This window comes from Cynocephalus volans, chromosome 5 (assembly GCF_027409185.1).
Source record: "Cynocephalus volans isolate mCynVol1 chromosome 5, mCynVol1.pri, whole genome shotgun sequence".
NCBI classification, from domain to species: Eukaryota; Metazoa; Chordata; class Mammalia; order Dermoptera; family Cynocephalidae; genus Cynocephalus; species Cynocephalus volans.
The window spans coordinates 163,669,042-163,677,041 of record NC_084464.1 but is presented as its reverse complement, the minus strand read 5'-3'; positions in this window follow the sequence as shown (position 1 = coordinate 163,677,041).

Here is an 8,000-nt window from a genome sequence, read left to right as displayed (position 1 = left end):
TGAGACATAATTTATCTTAAAGCATGTGCAAGTTGACATCAGCCGCCCCTGTGCATACGTGTGGGTGCAGAGATCTTACAGCAGTGGGTGTGATTTTGAGATAAATCCGTAATGAAATATTTGCTACTTTTTTGGAAACACATCCCCATTAGTTCATGTTTTGGGGCCAAGTGATTTTGACCATTTTAAAAGGAATGTGTGCACAAATTGTGTCTTATATTTTCAGATATATTTGTACTTTTTGATATGGCTTTAAGATTATCAATTTTATTCAAACATATGGAATCCTTTTACAGGAAAAATTATATTCAAAGGCTTCTGTGTTTTCCTGATGTGTTAGTTTAGGGTTCTCTTGCACATGTAATGCAGCCCTACAGATACGGCTGAGCACGACTATTCGTGCTCACAACCAGCAGGCACTCACTTCCGCCGAGGCCAGCATGGAGAACCACTGTCTGCCAGCTCCAGGCAGATAAGATCTTCTTCACTAGTTCCCTTTGTGCCAGTAACTCAGGAAACTACTTTAGGGGAAGTGAAGGTAAACTACACAGCTGTTTTTGTCTTTGTAGAAAGATGAAAAATCAATAAGACAATCATCAATGAAAAGTCTATATTAAATGCGCTTGCCCCAAACACAAGTTATATATGGAAGGCACTCCTGGTGAGATTTCTGGAGCATTTCAGCAGCTACCTTGTATTGTTAGAACCTTGTATGTTAGAACATGCTACCTTGTATTGTAGATCTTAGGGAGGAAAGCTCTCCATCTGAAATCTGAAATGCCTTATGCGCCATGGCCTGTGCCTCCAGTATCCCCCTCGGCCCACCACGCTGCTCTCTAACGTCTTCTCCTGGGGTTCGTTCATTTCCAATGGCCAACCGAGCTCTTCTCCCATGAACACCCCAGTTTCCTGTGCACCCCAACTCTTTCCTGGCTCCTGCCTGCAACATTCACTGCATTGTTCTTGCGTCTTCAGGGCAGCCGAGCGGACTGGAGAGTGCCTCTCCCGGCGCCCAGCGAGGGAGTCCAGCTGGTGCTCGCCTCTGTCCTCTTCCACCTCCTGCAGCTCACACGGTCCCTGCACGTCTCTGCTGAGGACTGGGTGCTGCTGCCTGTGCACGGTGGCCTCGAGGAGCGGAGGTGCACACCAGCTGCCTGCTGCTCTCCGTGGGCACCTGCCCAGAGCCGCGCCCCTTGCTCCCCACCCAGGGCCATGCCTCTGCCACCTCCTAAAACCTGGGCCTCGGAGCCACTCAGACCCCTGCCCTCACCCACCGGTTACCCACCAAAGGCACCGCCTTCCTTCCGTCCAGTCTCAGGGGCAAAGGGTGCCAGCCCTTCCGTCCTCAGCAGTGTCCGTGCAGTCTCAGGGGCAAAGAGTGCCAGCCCCTGCGTCCTCAGCTGTGTCCTGCTTCTCGTCCCTCCTCCCGGGTTCCTTCCATCTGCCCGTGCTCCATCCTCTGCTCACCTTAAAAACAAGTGCACTGTCCTCTTACTAATTGGTGTAAGCTCTTCCCGTGAAGCATTGACTCTCTGGATGCACGTCGCAGAATTGGTTTTTGCAATTTATTTAAATTTTGGTTATGGTCTTTTGACATCCAAAAGTTTTAAATTTAGTCATGGTTTCATGTATTGAAAAGTTGCATCCATCGAAAGATGGCATGAATGATCACCCTTATTTTATTCTAGTACTTGGGTATTTGACTTTTCATGCATTCATTTCTATCTTTTCTGGCACTTTGAGTTGTGAGGTCTATAAGGGATTTGACTTTTTTCCAGACTAATCGTTTGTTATAACCCATCCTTTCCATTCTGACTTCACACATCACTTATGTCCTAAACGCTTACATATGATTGGATCTGTTTTTGGATTTTTCTGTTCTATTCATTTGCCTTTCATACTGTTTTTTGTTTGTTTTGTTTTGGGCATCTGGCCGGTAAGGGGATCCGAACCTTGACCTTGGTGTTATAACACCAGGCTCTAACCAACTGTTGAGCTAATGGGCCAGCCCTTTTCATACTATTAACTTTATATTTTAGTATTTGCTAGGATAAGCTGTCTCTCTTTCCTCTTTTTTTTCCAGCACTTTCTGGCTGTTCCCACAAATCTAGTCCCGGGTAAGTTTACTCCTTATTAGGAGGCAGCTGTCAAGAGGACTGGTCAGGCTAACTTGGGTGTCAGGCGTGCAGAAAACAGGGCCCTGATCTGACGGGAGAGCTGCTGCGTGCGTCTCACCAGGGAAACCGCCATTGGCGAGGGTCGTCCTTCTGGAGTAAAGTTTTCTACCTTATCTGGGCCAAGGTGGGGGAAAGTGAGAGGAGGTGTCACTGGACCCTCGCTTCCTGCCCCAGGTCTCCCGCAGTGCTCTGTGCCCTGAGTGCCTCCCTCACCAGCTCCCTGCCTGGTTTACATCTTCTTTTCCTTTCTCATGTTTGCAGCGCAGATGGCTTTTGGGAGGGCGCTTTACTAAGCCTCTTGTGCGTTTGGTGAGGTTTGGTGTTTGTTCTCAAATCCCTGGCTGGATCTGCCAAGGGAAGAATGCACAGCAGGACAGGAGGAAGCACGTGGAGGGCTGGGACAGCCAGGAGACAGAACACTCTAGAACACGGGGTTCAATATGGGTGCTGAGGCCAAATTATGCCTTTTGACAGATATTTGCTCAGGACCATGTATTAGTTTCCTAAGGCCACTGTAACAAAGCACCACAAACTGGGTGGCAGTTCTGAGCAACAGAACTCTGTTCTCTCACTTTGGAGATCGGAAGCCCAGGATCAAGGTGCTGGCAGGTCGGCTCCTTGTGAGACGTGAGGGAGACTCTGTTCCAGGCTTTTCTCTTAGCTTCTGGTGTCACCGGCAATCCTTGGAGCTCCTTGGCTTGTAGACACAGCACCCCAACCTCTGCCTCCCCCTCCATGTTGCTGTCCTCCCTGTGTGTGTCTGTCTTCTGTCCTTCTTAAAAGGACCCCAGGCATTTTGGATTAGGGCCCACCCTAATGACCTCATCTTAACTTAATGGCATCTGTAAAGACTCTATTTCCAAATAAGGTCACGTTCACAGGTTCTAGGGGTTAGGAGTTCAGCACATCTTTTGTGGGGTAGCTGGAGCAGGCCAGTAAGGAAACTATTTTCTTTCTTTTCTCACTGGATGCCTCTGCAAATAACAGCCAGAGCTGACCCCCAGGATACCACAGGCAAGGCTCATTTATTCTTTGCCTCTGCTTTTACTGTGACTATTCCACGAGACTCAATTTTGAGTTTTTTACTGCTAGAATAATGAATCTGACCAAATGGTTGCATTGGGCTAGGAATGGTTTTGCTTTGAGGTCACAGTTCCTTCCTTGGCTGTTTGTCCTTTACCTGTTTTCAGCCTCTCCTAGATACGTCTGTTCCTACCTCTCTCTGCATGGTGTATGAACGTTTTTGCATGTGTGCCCCGGGCTGTGACCCAGATGTGTTTTCTGCATATTCTCTTGCACCGTCCAGCTGCAAGGATACCTTATCAATTGGTCATGAAAATCTGCTCTTTCACCCCCCTCAGAGTCCCCCAGATTTATTTTTTTCTCATTTTATTCAATCAAGCATGACTGTATTAAAAAACAAAACAAGACCCACCTCCCCTCCCTCAGGTGTGCAGACCCAGCTGCGGACGTGTTTCTGCTCCTGATCTGAAAACTCACTGCTGTGCCTTTCCTTGGGACCTGAGATCCTCAGCCAGCCCAACTTCTTCTCTCCACCTGTCAGAGTCTTGTGTGAAATGTTCAGGGTTCCGGCTGTGCTCAGTGAGAGGAATAGGGAATGCATGCCTCTTGCCTCTTCCTGGGAGTGGAAAAAGGATGTGTGATGTATGTACCTCTAGGATGCATAAAAAAGACAGTATTTGACTACACAGACAGACACACAAGAGTGCGTGCGTATGTACACATTATTTTACAAGCAAATGAACTGAAGTGTACAGAACAAAGTACATTATGCTGGGGGGAGAATCATGATGTTTAGAGCAATGTTTGAGGTTGACCTGATAGGTATAGCTGATTTAAAGCCATAGCATGCTACAGAGATTATTATTACAGAGATGAACACTTACAGTGTTACTTTGAGTACTTTGGATTTGAAATAAGGCTTAATATAAAAAGCAACATTGAACTGAATCTTTTAGATGTTCAGAGATTCAGTTACATATTTTTTAATTGACAGGCACATATTTTTACAGCAGTAAACCAGGATATTATTAAGGAAAAAGAAGACAAGATGATTTAAGAAATAGACATGACTAAACTTAAGTTGCATTGACTTGGTTAGCATTCTGTTCTGATTTTGAATATCACTTTACTCTGAAGATTCTGGCTTAGTAATAGAATATGGCACATGAGAAAACTGAAGCGCTCTCAGATTTTAAAGCTCTCCTTCCATTTGGAAAACCATAGTTGTTCTGTACATGATATTGACTTTTTCAACCCCTAATTTGTTCTCAGATGTGATGAGTCAGAGACAGAGACAGAGACAGAAACTGAAGTGTTTATTTGAAAAATACTTCCTGATGGTAATTAAATCCCTCCCGGTGAAGAGAAGGTACATTTATGTACCTATAATCCAAGAGATGGCTGGGATCAAAACAATTAAATACAGCTGACTAAAGAAGGGGACAGGATTTAATTTCATTCCTTTCTCCTTTTTCCTTTTTGTGATATTTGACATTTACTAATCCTCTTAACCCACCTGTGCATCAGGCTCTTGAACAGTTTTCTTTGAGATTCTAAAATAGATGTTGTAAAGAAAAATGGTGATTAGAAATGGAATGTGATTTGAGATTAAGGTAAAACACAAAGCGGTCTCAAATATTTTCCTCCTTTCTGTCATGTATTTATCTTGAAGTACATATCCTATCCTGTCTTTATCTCTTCTGAGACTATTGTGACTCCTCTGTTATTAAAAGTCACAGTTTGTTACATCTGCACCTGGCTTAAGGAGCGGCCCATAGACATTACCCCACCGCGTCTTTACAGCGCCCCCACGAGGTGAGCAGAGGTAAGAGGCGTTCCTGCCCTGTTTTAAGTCAGAGGAAACAGACGCAGTGAGGACAGGGACGTGCCTATGACCTGCAGAGAGTAGGCAGAGAAGTGGGCCTGTGTAAAACTGTAGTTGCAGGCTCATGGCTTGTGCATTACTCTGTTCTTTTTCTACTTTGAATATTGATGAATGGATCAGCATTTTACCTGTTTCTTATTTCTCCCAGTTGCCTATATTATTAGCTTAATCCACAGAACTTAATACATTTCTATCAGTGGTACAATTTATTGTTTCTACCATGTATTGTCCAAAAATGTAAGGGCACTTGAAAGTGAGCGAGTTCAATTGTTTTTGAAAGTAAGTCATTGTGGTAAAACCTTAGAGAAAGTTAAAAACGGTTACTTACTTAGCCTGAGCACATGGCCTGATCGTGTGTGTTTGATTGGGCACGGTAAGTACCTGGTATGCAGCCTGTAAGACATCGCTGAACACCTTCTGCGTTCTTAGCTCTGTGCCAGCGTGACAAGGCAGCAGGGATGGGCCGTTGCAAGGAAGAGTCTATGTTTACACGGAAATTATTTTTAATATCCTAATTCTTTTCAACTCTTTTATTTGGTATGCTTTAACTTTTTGAGAGTTGGGAATCTTCCATGTAGAATCCCAGCAGCTATTCTGAAAAGTGACTTCGCTGTGCCATTTTCACATCATGATCAATCCTGCTATGTTTCCAACTGAATTAGTACAAACGACAAAAGTATGCTGAGTTAAATCACGTTTTTTTCCAGATCCAATAAAGAAGGCAAACATTTAATGAAGTAAATATGAATTGAAATATTAATATGTAGGTTTCATTTTACTAGAGAATGTTTTCCTTTTTCTGAGGTTATACAATATTAGCAAGAAAAATCTCTTCTCTAAGATAAGTAATCATAATAATGAAAAAAATATATTTGTATATTTTAAATAATTTTCAGTCATCTTCTCAGTCTGATTCCTTGCCAGCTCTTTGGAATTGCTCTCTCATAATTATTACTTATCTTTATTCTATATTTCTATTATTCTTTTTTCATAGTTTTAAATGTGCTCAGATAGTTACTATCCTTAAATATAAGTCAAGATATTTTAATTCCTCTGTGAACTCCCCACTACTCTACCTATAATCTGGTTTTGTTCCCTGCCACTCCACTGAGATTGTTTCTGGAAGGTTCCTATTTACCTTCTTCTTGATAAATCAACAATATTTTCTCATTAAGAATAATGCTGCACTTTGGAAACTGACCATCACTTATTTGAAAGTCTCTCTACCGTACCTTCTGAGCTCTCATGTGAGAGCTGCATCTAACCCTGGCTCTGCTCTTGGTAGCTGTGTGGCTTTGGGAAGTCCCCTCGCCATTTGCACAAAGGGCTGATCCTGCCTCCTTGCAGCATGGTTATGTAGGAGATGTACGTCCAGCGCCACCACAAAGGAGATACTTAGAAGAGAGGTTGATTTTCTTTCTTTTCTGACTCTCTTCTCTGACCAATCTTTACTCTCAATTTCTCTGGATAATTTTCTTCTTCCTGAACACTAATGTTAGGTTTCTTGGACCTTGCTCTATTTTGGGTAATACTCATTCCCTAAATTGAACTTATTCATTTGAATGGCTATCACCACCTCACCAATAAATCTAAAGCTCGCCAGTTAGTCTTTTATGATTTTTAAAAACTTCATATACAGAGAGTTTCGTTTCAGGCAGATATGAGCTACTATTTCAGGCACTCTATCATGACTGCTCTAAACAAGGCTCCTCTTGTTTAATGTGATTTCATTTTGTCCCTTGATCCCACCCCTGCTTACTACAGGCACATACGCTGCTGTGTTCGCTCTGTGTTCTTAGATACGTGTGTGTCCTTTAAGACGCACAGTACTGGGGCAGGCGTGTGGCGTTTTAATTTCCACGAACATACAGGGCTTTGCTTTCCCCTCCACACACTTCTTTAACCTGCCTGAGTGGTTGTCCGTGTGCCCAGGTGCCCTGACAGTTGTGTGGGGAGGGTCTCCAGGTGTGCAGCTGGGAGGTGGATCGCAGGGGGGGCTGGGACGTAATCTCCATCACTGCTCGAGTGGGAAAAGATCTGATAGCAGGTTAGAGAGCTCGCCATACTGCAGGGGACTGAAGAGGCTCATTCGGGACCAGGCAGAAGTTTTGTTCATGAGGCCTCAATATTGCATTGCAAATTACAGCAATTGTACCTGAACATCTGTGTAAAGGAGTAATTGTAAACTCCTCAAAGTTTTGTTTACAACCATGAAATATGAGGAAACTAACATATTTTTGGTGTATAAATTCTAACTCCATATACATCAGCACCACATCTGGAGTACAAGTTATTGAGCCACTGATTGCAAATGAGAGATTTTATTTTCACTAAGGGACTAGCAGTACAGGTGTGTTAGCTATAAACTAATAGGTGTGTGATGGAGAAACCTTGCATCACGCAAAACCATCCACTGAAAATAGTGACGACTTGAGAGAATATATTGGGTAGGGATAGAACACCCAAACCTTAGAAATTTTGTAACCAGAGCACACACCCAAACAACAATAATCCTAATTAAAAACCCTTGCATAGAAAAAAACATGTTAAATTCCTAATAAGTGAAATATGTCACAATTCATATAGAACGTTACTGTAATAAAGGGAAATATGAAGACATTGTGGCAGAAGGACTGAGCCTGGGAGACTGGGTCAGAGGAGAGGTGGGTTCAGGCTTTGCACAAAATGTAGTGATGCCAGTGAGGAGTGTTCTGGGTCACTGTCTTGTGCTTGTTTCTATACACAAAGATCCAAGAGAGCCACGTGGCACAGACACGGTCAAGACTCAACATGTGGCCAGGCAGGACCGAAAGGAAAAAATGGAGGCCAATGGGTATTGTTCATAGAAGTGTATTCTTTTGGGACTCGCCAAGCTCAACTGGGCCAGGGTCCTTTGTGCTCAACTGCTATTTCAT